At 40.7% G+C, this 16949-nt stretch overlaps 1 protein-coding gene across 1 annotated transcript in view; it reads right to left on the bottom strand.

Annotated features, from left to right (window-relative positions):
* Positions 1 to 1155: 1155 nt before the first annotated feature.
* The window catches only part of cd276 (CD276 molecule), a 127866-nt gene continuing 112072 nt past the window's right edge, over positions 1156 to 16949 (bottom strand). Inside the window, exon 8 of the mRNA XM_082182288.1 lies at positions 1156 to 2073. The gene's annotated coding sequence lies outside the window, so the exon portion shown is untranslated. The remainder of the gene's footprint in view (positions 2074 to 16949) is intronic.

The raw sequence follows: 16949 nt of genomic DNA, 5'->3' as shown, positions 1-16949 counted from the left end.
ATAATCCATCCACCTCACAGGTGTGGCATATCAAGATGCTGATTAGATACAGATACAGATCCTTGCAACATGGGGCCGTGCATTATCATGCTGTAACATGAGGTGATGGTCGTGGATGAATGGCACAACAATGGGCCTCAGGATCTCGTCACGGTTTCTCTGTGCATTCAACATGCCATCAATAAAATGCACCTGTGTTCGTTGTCCATAACATACGCCTGCCCATACCATAACCCCACCGCCACCATGGGCCACTCAATCCACAACGTTGACATCAGCAAACCTACATGCTGTCTGCCATCTGCCCTGTACAGTGAAAACCGGGATTCATCCGTGAAGAGAACACCTCTCCAAAGTGCCAGACGCCATTGAATGTGAGCATTTGCCCACTCAAGTCGGTTACGACGACGAACTGCAGTCAGGTCGAGACCCCGATGAGGACGATGAGCATGTAGATGAGCTTCCCTGAGACGGTTTCTGACAGTTTGTGCAGAAATTCTTTGGTTATGCAAACCGATTGTTGCAGCAGCTGTCCGGGTGGCTGGTCTCAGATGATCTTGGAGGTGAAGATGCTGGATGTGGAGGTCCTGGGCTGGTGTGGATACACATGGTCTGCAGTGTGAGGCCGGTTGGATGTACTGCCAAATTCTCTGAAACGCCTTTGGAGACGGCTTATGGTAGAGAAATGAACATTCAATTCACGGGCAACAGCTCTGGTGGACATTCCTGCTGTCAGCATGCCAATTGCATGCTCCCTCAAAACTTGCGACATCTGTGGCATTGTGCTGTGTGATAAAACTGCACATTTTAGAGAGGCCTTTTATTGTGGACAGCCTAAGGCACACCTGTGCAATAATCATGCTGTCTAATCAGCATCTTGATAGAAAAATGCATAGAAAAAGTCTTAGATCTTTGAGTTCAGCTCATGAAAAATGGGGGCAAAAACAAAAGTGTTGCGTTTATAATTTTGTTCAGTGTATATTCACATAGAAAACAGCTGGTTTACAATCTAATCACATTTCAGTTTTTACTGTCATTTTTAATCAAATAAATGCAGGCTTGGTGAACAGAAGAGATTCTTTCATAAACATAAAAAAAAAATCATAATTATTCCAAACTTTTGAATGGTAGCCATTAATAAGCAGTCATGGAAACTTCTAAAACTGAAAACCATTTTAATTTACATACATAATAAAAGACAGGCACAACATAGGCTATTTGCAATAAAGCCTCCAATTATTTTGGCACATTTCAAATTCAAATACATCCAATATTCAAAAGTACCTGACGAAATGATATATATATATATAAAAAACCGAGTTTTAAAATGCAATCAGCGGCTGATTCCAGCAGTTTGAGTTACAGACGTGAACACTAGCGATCTCAGCGTGTCTCATATGCACCATTTGTAGTTTGCTGGAGCTTAAAGCGGCTGTTCCATCTAAATTGCTCCCTGAAGTTATTGGATTTCTGCAGACGCTGACAGCTACAAGCTACTTCACGGGCAGGCATTAATTAGACGACCGCTGGTAAAGAGCTAGGGAGAGAAAGAAGGAGAGAAAACCAGCGCTTTCCTGGTCTGAGATGCTTTCTTAAGCTACTCACTTTCTATTATTTCAGAGATGTTGCGTTGGGCTTCAGTCCGAATGCAGAGCTGGAGCCGAGAGCTTGTCAGAACCAATGCTTTTCAATCAGATGTTCCCTTTAACAGGTCCTGCATACAATTACAATCTCATGCCATACATCCTCCAGGATAAGAGATAAACCAGGACTGGCTATCGCTCTTGATGATATTAAGAAGCGAGTGCCGAATATGAAGGGAGGTTTTCTTATGCATTTACAGTTCAGTCCAATTCTGCGTATGAATCAATGCATGGTTGGGTTTTGGAGATCGTCGAGGCCGTTGCTCTGTTTCGGCCCACATGCGGCTTCCCTCATGCACACAGGAATCAAACTGAGTGAAATGTCAAAATGTAAAGTTCTACTATCCAAGTTGAAATCCCTTATGAAACGCTGCTGGATCGGAGGAATGGTGTGTGTGTTCGTGTCGCTCACTGACTGCCGGCCGCAGATCTGAAACAGAGAAACACACACTTTACAAGAGGAGAATCAGCAGCTCTCGGACGCTTCTTTAGATACAGATGAAAATGATGTCTTCATTTACTCGCCCTCATCTTCGAAACACAAATGAAGATATTGTTAATATCACGTTTCCAAGCTTTTATTCACCATATTTGCTCCATGCATGAGCTCTGATCATGTTTACAAGCCTGAACACAAATCTGTGTCTCTTCAGAAGACTTTAATTAAACAGCTAGATTCATATGCATTACTTTCATGATGTATTTATGAACAATTTTAAGCATGAAAGTTCAATGGAGGGATAGAAACTACTCAGGTTTCATTCTGATCTTCATTTATGTTTCATAGATGAAAGTCAAACGGGTTTGGAACGACGAGAGGATGAGTAAACGATGACAGGATTTACATGTTTGGGTTTTGATTCAGAAACACACAGTGACCAGAGGAAAGAACACATCACTGAAATAACACCTATAGTGTAATATCATTCTTTAACCCAGGGTTATTATAGTAAACCAAATAAAAAATGTAACCGTAAAAAAAACCATTTCCTTTGTTAACTGAAATAAAATAGTTTTAAAAATCTTTAATAAATTTTTTACTTCTGTTAGATGCCAAAGCAATATTTCTCATTTTCGTTTAGTTTACCTTGTTGTGCAAAAATAACTAAAACTAAAATTGAAATAAAAATAATAAACACTAGAAACATATTTAAAAAAACAAAAACAAAAATACTTATAAAAATGCTTTAAAAAACAACACTAAAATGTTAACTAAAATTTAAATAAAAATAATAATTGATAATAAAAAAAAATTATAATAATAATAATTGATAATAAAAAAATAAAAAAATAATAACTGTATAACCATAGATGACAAATGTGTGAAAGTTCAGGCTATATTTTCCAGGACAGTATACAGTATTTTTGCAAGGGATGGTAAAGTCCATATTTTTTTATTGAAAATAAACAAAACATGAAAATAAACAAATAATGAATTTTATTCAGAGCTGCAATTTCCTGTTTAAAGCACCAGAGGCGGTAGAGAGTCGATTGTAAGTGAAACAAGAACCAGAGAGGGAAAGACGAACAGTCTGGAGGAGTTCCACTATCAGGGCCTGGACAATTTAAGTCCAGTTTTCCACATCATTCCTTACTTTGCACAAACGCCCACTACTGGTGGATTCAATACTCACTGTGTTTTTTATTCCTATATCCTATTCACGAAATTTAACATTACAATAAACTATAACTGGGTAAAACACAGCCAGCCGGTAGCTACGAGTATTATGCGGTTAAATGTCCTAATACACTTCCCTCGTCCACTCGATGAAGTTGAACGCTCTTCAGAATGGCTTGTGTTGTGTTTCTCTTCAAAGGCAAAGTTTGTGTCACTCAAGAAAACAAAACCTGGAGATGCTCTGGTGAAGCGACTGGACGCCATAAACAGAAGTCCACAACATCTCGGCATTCCCGTCACAACGAGACACCTTTAAAAGACCAAAGGCTTAGATGGCTTTCATTACGCACCAGTGCTCCAATCTTATCCAATCAGCAATCCCGAAACCATTACAGCAGGTACGGCCAAACTTTTAATGCACTCAGCTGCACTTCATTCCCTGAGGAGCGCTAATGCTGCTAGAGGAATAGCTTTAAATGCATCATTAAACCTGCCAGAGAATTAACTTGGACAGAACTTAATTATGTCACACACAAGGCCCTGCAACTTTAAGATTTGAGGAAAACCAATATTGCAGGCTGGAGAATGAAGTTGGTTCGTTTAGATACATAATTAGAGGCAATCAGCCATGTACCTGCGGTGTGTGTTGAGACTGAGCAAACAGAAAGATTTTCCATACAAAATGGATCCTTGAGCAAAAGTTTAGGGTTACGCTGAACACAGTCACAGTGTCTGATTCTGAAAATGTGCTTTATTTCGGCGCATTCAAGCAAACCTCATGTTTAGGGCTATAAAAATGCATTGGTTTAAGAATACAAAATGAACGTGTGCCACAAAAGAGCTCACGTTTGGCAGTGAATCTGCACGAAATGGACGATGTTTCACATGATATTTCACTCCAAGTCAATCATTATGGCAACATTCCACATTTAATTCCCATGTTGTGAGTCAGAAATAACTTATTTGAAACGAGATCAGCGGCTGAACAGCGTAACATGACCTGCTCAGATCTTCCGAACACAACGCAGTCTGTTCAAATAAATGCGTTTCGGAAGTCATTTGCTTCCCTGAAACTCTCCTCTTTGACTTGTCAAGCCCATACTGCTCATTCTGAGGTTGATTTGACTTGATCTGATGGCGGTCAAAGGGAAAATATTGAGTGAAGCTCATGCATGAGGCAGTAACTCTGTCATCCAAGCTCAAGTCAACCGGAGCGCCTTGAGAGATTCCCGACTTTCCCTTCCGGATCCTCTGCGTGATCAGTGTTCGCAGGCGACATGAAGTCTCGCTGTCGTTTCTGTGCATTTCCCTGATCTGAACGCAGACTCACAGAGCCGGAGTGTGTCATTCTCCACGTGAACACAGAGGGGACTGCCAGACACATTTTATAAGCACATTTTTGTTTTTATTTGCACATTTTGCTGCTTCTAAAGGCATTCCTGTGTGTTGAACAGTAGATCGCAGTGCTAGCAACGCCAAGGCCATGGGTTTGATTCCCAGGGAATGTACGGACTGATGAGAATGTATACCTCGAATGCAATGCAAGGCTTTTATTGATTTAACTCTTTCTCCGCCAGTGACGGGATTGTCCATCATTTATCAACTTTTGGCAAAAAAAAAAAAAAAAAAAGCTAACAGGGAAAGAGTTAAAATAATGTAACGCTAGTAATGCAGAAATTACACTTTACCTTTACAAGGTGGCGAGTACAGAAACACAAAGTGGCGAGTACTGAAACACAAAGTGGCGAGTACTGAAACACAAAGTGGCGAGTACTGAAACACAAAGTGGCGAGCACTGAAACACAAAGTGGTGAGTACTGAAACACAAAGTGGCGAGTACTGAAACACAAGGTGGCGAGTACTGAAACACAAAGTGGCGAGTACTGAAACACAAAGTGGCGAGTACTGAAACACAAAGTGGCGAGTACTGAAACACAAAGTGGCGAGTACTGAAAAACAAAGTGGCGAGTACTGAAACACAAAGTGGCGAGCACTGAAACACAAAGTGGCGAGTACTGAAACACAAAGTGGCGAGTACTGAAAAACAAAGTGGCGAGTACTGAAACACAAAGTGGCGAGTACTGAAACACAAAGTGGCGAGCACTGAAACACAAAGTGGCGAGTACTGAAACACAAAGTGGCGAGTACTGAAACACAAAGTGGCGAGTACTGAAACACAAAGTGGCGAGTACTGAAAAACAAAGTGGTGAGTACTGAAACACAAAGTGGTGAGTACTGAAAAACAAAGTGGCGAGTACTGAAACACAAAGTGGTGAGTACTGAAAAACAAAGTGGCGAGTACTGAAACACAAAGTGGTGAGTACTGAAAAACAAAGTGGCGAGTACTGAAACACAAAGTGGTGAGTACTGAAAAACAAAGTGGCGAGTACTGAAACACAAAGTGGTGAGTACTGAAAAACAAAGTGGCGAGTACTGAAACACAAAGTGGTGAGTACTGAAAAACAAAGTGGCGAGTACTGAAACACAAAGTGGCGAGTACTGAAACACAAAGTGGCGAGTACTGAAACACAAAGTGGCGAGTACTGAAACACAAAGTGGCGAGTACTGAAACACAAGGTGGCGAGTACTGAAACACAAAGTGGCGAGTACTGAAAAACAAAGTGGCGAGTACTGAAACACAAAGTGGCGAGTACTGAAAAACAAAGTGGCGAGTACTGAAAAACAAAGTGGCGAGTACTGTAACACAAAGTGGCGAGTACTGAAACACAAAGTGGCGAGTACTGTAACACAAAGTGGCGAGTACTGAAACAATGAATTAAACATGACATTTTGACGTATAAATACAGAAATAGTATTTTCTTTTAAAACATACTACAGAAAAAAAGAAAATTAGAGTGCAGATAAATGCATTCTTCTCACCATTGTTATTTGTATTGGTATACATGGTTTTTCTAATTTTTTAATTAAATTACATTTGTAGTGTTTCAGTCTACAAAACAGTCTGTTTTTATTAAGTTTTGGTTTATTTTGTTATTTTAGTACTTCAACAATGTTGACTTAATGGCTGAAATAAAATTTGTTTTATATATATATATATATAAAAAAAGAAAAAAAAAGAGTGCTGTCAAACGATTAAAATATTTAATCGCGATTAATCACACTAATGTCATAGTTAACTCGCAATTAATCTCACATTTTTATCTATTCTAAATGTCCCTTGATTTCTTTTTGTCCCATTCTTTTTTTTCTCATTTTAATGCTCTCATCAACATGGAAAAGAGGATCGGCTTGCATTGTGTGATGTTTTTTTATTGAAAACAACATTGGCGTATACTGTAGTGTTCAGTTTCACACTAACATTCTCACTCGGAGCAAATAATGGCATCAGAGAGTTCGCATCGGCTGTGTGTGTGCTTGGCCATCCAGTGGTGTTTCAGACTGGACGCGCTGCGATGATCGCTCAGTTCACGACGACAAAACACACAGATCACGTTGGTCTTGTCAATGAAACCATTTGGCAACTTTTTAAAAGTAAACTTTCCATTCAGAATCTTATTGGCATCCATTTCGGCGTCTCGCGTTCGACATCCACTCAAACGTAACGTTCGCCTACTACTCTTCGGCCGGCTCGCAAGCCTAAGTGTGTGTGGCGTGCCTGTCGTTCTGTGTCCGGTCTAGCTAGATCCGGTGTGGTGTTGTAGTTCTAACGTTATTAGTTGCAACGGCATGTGAAAAAAAACGACAAAGTTTGCTAGGCCAAAAAGAATGTTAATCTCGCGCTAAAAAAATGTACGCAGTTAAAATGGGTTTAACTGACAGCACTAATATATATATAGATATATTTAAACTGCTACTTGATTCAGTACTCTGCATTAAATCACAGAAAGTGCTCGTGACAAACAAACCTCTCTTGCCAGTACAGGCTCCAAATGCACAAGTCTGACAAAGAGAATTTGTGAACGAATGAAAATGAAGTAAGACTGATTGCTGAAAGGACACGGCGAACCCGAGGGACGCTCATACGCTTCCACAACACTGAGAGAGGAGAGGAAGAACTCACTCCAGCTTCCGTCTCGTGTCTCCAAGGCCCACAGAAACCTCCTGTAATCGATCATACAAATGAACGCAACACAATATTTTCACACCTGTGCAATTTCCAGAACCCACACGTCTCCATTCGGAAATGAACGAGGCAGATTGCAAACGTCTAAACAGAAGCGACTTGATTTAGCGCTGCGATAATGTGGCGAGACAAATAGGAGACAAATAATGAGAAGAATTGATCAGGCTGTGGGACAAATGATCAACCTCAGAACGTTCCTCTGAGGAGGCGTTCGCTTCACGCTGACCGTCATGCTTTCATTAAAAGAAGCGCAACGCTCAATAAACATCCGAACGCAATGCAAACCCAGCGATAAGAGCGAGGAGAGTCCTGGGTTCTGCTGACAGACAGTTTCATTTCCTCGGCCTGTAGGAGTGTGTGTCGAGCGCAGAGAAACACTGGTGTGACGCTCTCATTGTGATGAAGCTCTGTAAATCCACAGCAACATTCATCCTCTCCTTCATTTGCATTGAAATGGGAATGCCATATTTCATTCCTGTCCCTGGGAAACTTTCTATACTTATTTATATATTTACAGTGTAGTGAACACCTTCCCTCTGTTCTTCTCACTCCAGTGTCAATGATCGCTGTGATGAAGAAAATGCAATTCGTGGAACGAAGGGAATCAGCCGAGCGAGACACACACACACACACACACACACACACACACACACACACACACACACACACACACACACACACACACACACACACACACACACACACACACACACACACACACACACACACACACACATACTAAGCCGACCCCTAAACCTACCCATTATAAACACACACACACACACACACACACACACACACACACACACACACACTAAGCCGACCCCTAAACCTACCCATTACACACACACACACACACACACACATACTAAGCCGACCCCTAAACCTACCCATTACACACACACACACACACACACACACACACACACACACACACACACACACCACACACACACACACACACCATATTTTGAAGAATAGCCTATATGAATATGTAAATATGTTGAGGTGGATGTAAAAGTTTTTACACAGTTAACTTGCTGAATCATCACTTTACGCCATGCATTTCTTTGAGAGCAACCAAATTAAACTGGGCTTTTGAAATCAGCGTGAAACCGTGTAACTCGTGTGAGTCTCAGTGTCGAGAGTAAACTCTACTGTGCATCTGGTGATCGAGATCTGAAAGCTCGTCCTGCTAGAATATGAAACATGCAATCCGTTCACAAAGGAGCATCTTCAGGAATATCCTCCTATCAATCGACTCTTAGAGAGTTTCTGCGATGATGCTTGAAGTTATGCAGTGATTGTATGGCATTATTGTTGGTCGTAGTGATCGATCGACTGCTGGATGACGTGAAGTTATCGATTGGCTGCACAACTTTTGCAAATCTGGTCATAAATGAAAAGCAAAATATCACAAATCTTATAGAAAAGTGAAATCCCCAGTAAGATTCACCTATCCATCGTTGAAGTCTAAAAACCACGCAAAAGCACCATAAAAGTGGCGACTTGTGCACTAAATTCTAAGTTTTCTGAAGCCATATCATAACTACACATTAAAGTCTTCATAAAGGCCTCGATATACTTGTAGCGAAATCGAAGAACGAACTGGTGTGACATTATTTCGAACAAAATCAAGCCAAAATGAATCAGGCTGATAAATGCCTTCCTACTACCATCATTGGTCCGAGGTGATGATGTAATAGGTGGGCGTGGCTCTGAGGCTCCGCCTTCTTTGAGGTTTAAATCTTCTCTGGTTCATTTCTCCTGTTCAGTCTGTCGAGGTTCAGACGCGAGTACAAACATGAACACACTGGAGAGACGCTTTATAGTAGAAACTGAAGCTGTAATTCTAATTAAAACAGATGTTTAATACTGTAAAGTTGCTGCTTTAAAGCAATCTATTATATAATGATAAATGTGGCACGACTGCACACATGCACATCGCTGAGATTACATGCTTTCTGAACGGCTGTTTTCTCACCTCTGTCATGTTTGTTGTGTTTAGTTTGTGATTGAGAGGAAAGTGCAGCACATATTTACATCTTCATCTAAACACCGCTCTCGGCACTGGGATGTTCGTTAACAAGATATTTTAAACTTTGTTAAAACCCCTAAGCGAAGAACGAAAAATTACTTCTCCGTGAGTATATGTGGGCCTTAAGAGTTCAAGAGAAAAAATGACAAATCATTCTTTAAAGTCGTCTTTTCCCACCGAACCAGTTACAGTTTTCAAAACTCCGGTTATCTTATGACCTTTTTTTACCACTTTTATGGTGCTTTAACATCCTTTTTTAAAGCTTAAAGGGTTCGTTCAGGGTTATCATTAAGTAAAACTAAAATTAAACTGAATAATGAACACGGAGAAGTAATTCAACGCAGAACCAATGGTTTTGACATGATATTAGGGTGAGTAAATGATGACTCAGCGTACATTTTTTTAGTAGAACATCTACTTTTTCCCTGTGTAAACAAACGTAATTAACATTGCTCCCAACTAAAAATGACGACAGAAGGAAATTAGATATGTAAACACGGCTCAACCGAGATCCTCCCGGGCTACAACAAACTCGCTTTTGACTGTGCGATCAAAACAATACATCACTCAAGGAAGAAGAGAGCGGGCTGAAAAATATCAGCCGTGTCATCCTCATTCCCTCTGTTTTCCATGATTTTGTATGATTTCCGTCCCCTGACTCTCCTTCCAGGCCCCGTGGTGTTAATTATACTAGGTCTCTCTCCCTTCGAGCGAGTCGTGCGGTGGAAGTGCATTAATCTTGATTCGCTACTTCAGTACAAAGCCTTGTTTGAAGAGTCTCCTTTGGTAAAGCCCTGAAGGCAGGGTGATTCAGATGAGGACGAGGAGGAGACAGGAGCGAGTGCTTTCTTACTGAACCTGAGCGTCTCGCAAACCATGCAAATGAAAGTCGCACGCGTTCCCTGATGAGTTTTACAGGACAGAGACGTGCCGTCCGACCGCAGAAGACATTAGCACTGCTGTGTTCATGTCAGATTTGGCGGGATCGTCTCGGGACGTTTAAAGGTCATGGCGTGCCGTCTCGTGTGGCCATGCAGATCCCAAAACAAAGTCTCTGAAATGAATTTCAATTAGATTTATTTTAGATTAAAACTGCTTTGATTGCACAAAAAAAAAGTGTTCCTGCTTCCTCCACCCATAATCACATCATTTTTATTACGGCCTTCTTTAAAGTCTTAGTGTTGAGTAAAAGTCTAGAACAGGTTTTCCTGCTTGAATGTTGATTATTCTCCTCATATTCTCCATTGTTGCGGCTCCTCTCTTCCCAGTCTGTCAGTAACGCTCTGTTTACTTCCTGTCTCTATGAAGCCCCTCCTTCTGAAAAGCACACTGTGCTCTGATTGGTTGGCTGGAGCAGTGTGTTGTGATTGGTCGAGCGCTTCGAGTGTGTTTGGGAAATGCCCCGGCCCTTACCATAACCACCAGTTTAACACATTACTAACTAACTCAACCAGGAACACTGACACTGATATAGAGAAGATCTGGAGCTTGAGGGACTTTTTTTCTCAGTCCTCCATGATGGTTCTGTCACATCTGTGGCGTTGACCAATAGGAGCACAGAAGCTCTTTCAAACATGGCGAAACGAAAGAGAGATGATGGTATTGGTGCTGCTAGGTGAAATAATGCAGTGGGAAAAAAGGTTTGTGGAGCGATGGCAACAATACTCCTGCCTTTATGAGTTTCCTTGAGGGACGACCATGACAGAGTGAAAAAAGAGAAATGCTGGCGAACTATAACCTTATGCGCCAGAGAAACAAACGCACAGCCATCTTTAGAATATTGTCTTTGAATTTCCTTTTTTACGGTCGCTCGTATATTTATGGCATCGCTGTCGAGGAGTAATTAGCTTTTGAAGTGGATTTACTTAATGTAAAGTAAACAAAAGTTATCATGAGGATTGTAATGTTTAAAGCAGATGTCTTAACAAATGTCAGTCGACCGGGAAGATTTTTTAAACGAGCCGTTCATTCATAAATACGCAACATCACTGTGAAAATACAGACCGGAAGACAAAAGACAACGAGCACAGCGCTGAAAAGGGGCGGAGCTACATAAGATCAGCTGATCGTTCTGCCTTCTCGATGACATCACGCATTAAATACACGTGTAAAAGCAACTTGTAATCTGACATGCTTCTTGTCCACAACAAGAATTTAGGAGTCAAAATCACACAGTCTGACACTGTGACTATAGTGAAACACAAGCAGATCGTGTAGTCTGAGCTCAGCTTTAGTTGAGAGCACTGGCCTCAGAGTCTCTGCTGGATATCAGACACCAATACTGCAGATTATTGAGCTGTTAGAAACAACACACAGTCCCAGTGAAATGACATCTAGGTTTTACACTCGTTTATTTGAAGAGCACACTTCAGACATTCATCCGAGTACATGATTCACTTGTATATGATTCACTTGTATATGATTCACTTGAGTCATAGATTCTTTGAGGCGCATCAAGTCAAACAGAAACTCATACGGTTTCATACGTGCATCTACGGCACAATTTACCCCATTGGAAACGTGCCGATGAACTAAATCTTGAAGACCTCGAGTCTGTACTGAATGTGACGCAGTAAAAGGATTTTCCAAATCGAATGACTCTAATGTGAAGAGTCCAAACAGAATCACCAGTTTCAATAATTCATCAGAGTAATTATATCTCAGAAACACCCAGAAGAATCAGAAACCATGTTCAGTTGAGAGACCCAGGTCTGTTTGTACACGCTCTGGCTTTAACTTTTACTAAACTGAATACAAGAGTAAACACAGGTATATTTAGCACTGCTGAATGATTTACACCCAAGCAAATGAATTACACAGGAAAACAATTTAATAAATCATGTGACAACTAAAACATTCAGGCCAACTTCCAGCCGGGACTGATGAGAAGTGTGGAGCGTATGTGTGTGCTCATGTGAATGAAGCAATAGTTTAACAGACAAGCAGAAGAAGCCGGCGGCTCCCATCGGACCTGACGTGTGTGTGTGTGTGTGTGTGTGTGTGTGTGTGTGTGTGTGTGTGTGTGTGTGTTCTAGGAGACGGTTTAACAGACAGAGAGACTCTGCAGGGACACTGTGTGAAGATATTTAGTGTTGCTGACAGAAAGAGCCCGAGGCTCAGAGCTGTTGACCATTTCACGGCCCTGACAGAATGATGGGGGAAAACGAGCCGTCCAGCTTTACAGCACATGCAGAAGAGCATTCCAGGCCAGCGCACTGCACCACCAAAGTAGAGGAACATTAACAATAGTTTTTCTTTAAAGACTTTTAACATTTTTAAAGACTTATGAGTTTCATTCTGAGCACTGTTATTACACAGCTTTTTTGTGACAACATGCCCCGATTAGCCTGGAAATCCAGATCTAAATCTGAAAGATTAATGGTCTGGCGTCGACTAATGAAGCTCGACCAGATCGAGGGGCGGCACCAAGCGTGCATTTGAAAATCTCACTGCACGCAATTGGATAACACTACGACCAATCACAACAGGTTATCGCTTAGCTAGCAGCGGAGCTAACTGGTAGATTAGACTCTCGCCGTATCCGGTCGGCAAAACAGCAGAAACGCTCTTCTTGCAAAGGAAGGATTCGAGCGGCGTCTTCTGTTCCTGTTTTAGATAAAAAGCAAGTCTAACTCGTTCATTGTAGCGGCCAAAGCCGTTTCAAACAGCTGGTGTTCATCCATAGCCATCTTGCAATGTTTACTAATGACTTCGACGTCACAGCGCTGTCGTCATCTCGCCTCTGGCCCGCCTATATCAGATAACCCGCTGTGATTGGTGCAGCTCGCCTCTGGCCCGCCTATATCAGATAACCCGCTGTGATTGGTGCAGCTCGCCTCTGGCCCGCCTATATCAGATAACCCGATGTGATTGGTGCAGCTCGCCTCTGGCCCGCCTATATCAGATAACCTGATGTGATTGGTGCAGCTCGCCTCTGGCCCGCCTATATCAGATAACCCGATGTGATTGGTGCAGCTCGCCTCTGGCCCGCCTATATCAGATAACCTGATGTGATTGGTGCAGCTCGCCTCTGGCCCGCCTATATCAGATAACCTGATGTGATTGGTGCAGCTCGCCTCTGGCCTGCCTATATCAGATAACCCGATGTGATTGGTGCAGCTCGCCTCTGGCCCGCCTATATCAGATAACCCGATGTGATTGGTGCAGCTCGCCTCTGGCCCGCCTATATCAGATAACCTGATGTGATTGGTGCAGCTCAGATACAAGAGCATATTTAAGGAGCATCATTACTCGACGCCAGAGTAACTCGCTGAGCAAATTCAACTTGAATTTCAACTGGGTTACCAGGGCATGCCCCGCTAGCACTACACGGGGGAATCTGTGATTGCAGTCGATCATCAGGTTTTCTGCTCATTTTAATCAGTAAAACAATAATGTTTTGGTTCAGATCCAGCCGTATTCTATAGTTGACTCTTGCTTGAATAAGTGTAGACTCGTTGCGTTCACTTGTTCATCCCACAGCTATAGGAAAAATATGATAATGCAGTTTTTCATTTGGATGATAGACTTAACTCTTTCCCCAGTTCCAGCAGGTTTGATTATTCCACAAAACTTTCAAGGCCACTAGAATATTTTGTTGTATGAATATCTGAACATCAGTTTATCAAATGAAAGAACAGAGCCTCTGCTTTTAAACAAACATTATTATTTCTTCCATCAGCACTTGAATGTGGGCAAGGTTCATGAAAAAAGCAACATTTTGAACAACAAAAAAACTCTGTTAATGGCAGAGGAAAGAGTTCAGAGTTATCTTCTTTTTTTCTTTTTTTTTTTTTTTTGCCTTTTTGAAATGATTTTAATGACGACTGAGCACATTTTCCCCCAAAATCGTCATTACAGTAATGCATCCATTTACTTGATTTCCATTATCTCCATTATTCTAAATGGTAATTTTAATTACATTCGTGTTACTGTAATGCAATGAAATGTGTTATTTAAATAGAATATATTAAAGGCCCTACAACAAACACTACCAATGTGTAAAAATACTTTTGCAAGATTAATAATCAATGTTTTATTTTCTCTTTAAGGTAATGTCAGTAGGATTAAAAAGCCTGTTAATATTCAGTAATATTATTGATTTGACTGACTATTGGAGAACTGAATTGAGCCTAATAATGCTAATAATGCTAATAATGACACTATTGTCTTTTAGGGCTGCTTAATATCTGCAATTGAATTTTTCATAATTGATTAATTTTACAGCATTAACTGTTTATTATCTGTTATTTTCTGTTTATTACTGTGAAGCTGCTTTGACACAGTTTGTTTTGAATAAAGCGCTGTGACTTGAATATGATATATTTGTTTAAATTAAATATATGACGGTTCAGTAGGATCCTGACATGGTCTGAGAGGTTTTGACAGATTCACCTGTACAAACACAGACATGATTTGTGTGTGTATATGAAACTCTCACAGCACAATCTGCTTTAGAAAGCCTGTGTTGATGTGTATGAGTAGACGGACAGAAAACCAGCTATAGCACGTCTCCTGCCTTTGCATTGTGGGTAATCTATGGCTCTTAATTGAGCCCTCAGGCTGGTTACGTAACTCAGAAACAGAGGAGAGGCGAGAGAGCTTGGAGGAGTGCGACCTGTGTCACGCGAAACTCCAGGCGTGTTCATTAGTCGTCATTGATCTACTGTCTCGTCCTCTTCTCTCTCTATCGCTTCGCCCTCCTCTTTCCCTCCTTCCGCCCCACCTTTGGGGGATCCATGTCAGAACAACCATTAATAATGCAAGAACAATAAGGCCAATGGCTTCTACAGTAGTTCACGGAGGGAAAAAAACATTTTCATTTACAAGACAGATGTATGTTTTCTGTGTGGAAAGTGTCTATGCTGGCTTTCATTTCAGAACTGAAACGTGACAAAAGCAAATAAAAGCATTATAATCAGAGATGCTGTCTACAGTAGATGCAGCGCGACGACACCACGGTAAACTGATGTTCTCATTCTGATGTCCTCCAAAAACTCGTCTGACAAACAGAACTAATCGATTCGCACCGGCCGCTGGGTCGTGTCCTGTGGAAACATGCCTGAGATTTCTGGAAACTAGTTAATACTCGCTAGTTCTGGCCCAAGTTTTTCTGTTCAAGACACATTTATCTTCCATATATGTGATGCATCTTCAGGTGAAACATATAATACTCGCAGGAAACAATATTGGCTTGAACGTAAATGATCAGCATTTAGTTACGAGATTAACTTTATGAAACGGGAATTTATTTATTTAACATTACATTTAATGAAACTGGAAAAAATATTTATTTATTTAAAAAGTTTCAAAAACAAACAAATCAATAAAAATTTAAATAATAATAACAAAAAATAAACCAATAATAATAATTATTGTTATTATTATTATTATTAAACCTTTAGTAAACCAGAAAATATTCATTTAAAAAGTTTAAAAATAAATCAATAATAGTAATTAATTATAATGATGATTATTATTGTTGTTATTATTATTATTAATTACTATTATGAAATCTTTATAAAAACCTGTATTTGTATGTATTTATTTATATTTTAAAATGAAATCAATAAATAATAATATGAAAATGTATTTATTTATTCATTCATTCATTCATTCATTCATTCATTCATTCATTCATTCACACATGTTGATGTTGTCTTTAAGCCGTTCAGACTATTTCTCCTCAGCCTGATAAAGAAAGTGAACTGGTGTTTTGTAAAGGGACGCTCTGGACAAACAGTGCGTTCAGATCAACGGCTCCTTCAGGGTCTTGGGTTCCTTCTCATATTTTGTTTGCTTCATGTGTAATAAGCACCATGGCAATAATAAACGCTATTTTGTTTTGTTTTTCCAGTGCAAACATTGCCCTTAAAGCCCAATAGTTGACTTGTGATTGGTTTCAGTTCACATTAAGAATGAATTAGGCATTGTGAAGGTCTGGAATCGTCCCTGACTGGTTCTTCTTCTTTATTACGCCACTCACGTCTCTGAACATCCGCTTCCAGTGTTTCTCAGCACTGATAGAGAGCACAGTCCTCCTCAGGCACACACACACACACACACACACACACACACACACACACACACACACACACACACACACTGTAAACCTCCACCCTCTCCTTCCCTCGACTCCACTGTTTCAGCATTTGCAGCTCTATGTTCACCCTGCCAGGATGAGAGATATTTTTATAGTGACAGCAAATGGTTAAGGGGAATATATAGGATGGGAATTAAATCAATATTTTAGTGCACTATAGGTATCACGAGCCATTATCCTCCACTAATTGCCCCTATCGGCTCTGGATCGCTTCGACAGCCATTAAGTTTCATATGAAGTCCTGAACCATCACTTCTCCTCTCAGAACGGAAACACACACAACTCTACTGTGAGCGTATTGGGATGTGTTTATTTTTAGGCATGCATAAGCAGACACACACTAACTGCACACCACTCACTGCTGTCCAAACATCTATACTGCCATAGGAGACAGACAGGCCTTACTGTAGACCACAGAGAACACAGTAGCTTATAGTGTCCAGAACCTGCAGAAGTACAGTATG

This window comes from Leuciscus leuciscus (assembly GCF_965113295.1).
Source record: "Leuciscus leuciscus genome assembly, chromosome: 10".
In the NCBI taxonomy this organism is placed as follows: Eukaryota; Metazoa; Chordata; class Actinopteri; order Cypriniformes; family Leuciscidae; genus Leuciscus; species Leuciscus leuciscus.
This window is presented reverse-complemented; position numbering and strand designations above follow the sequence as displayed.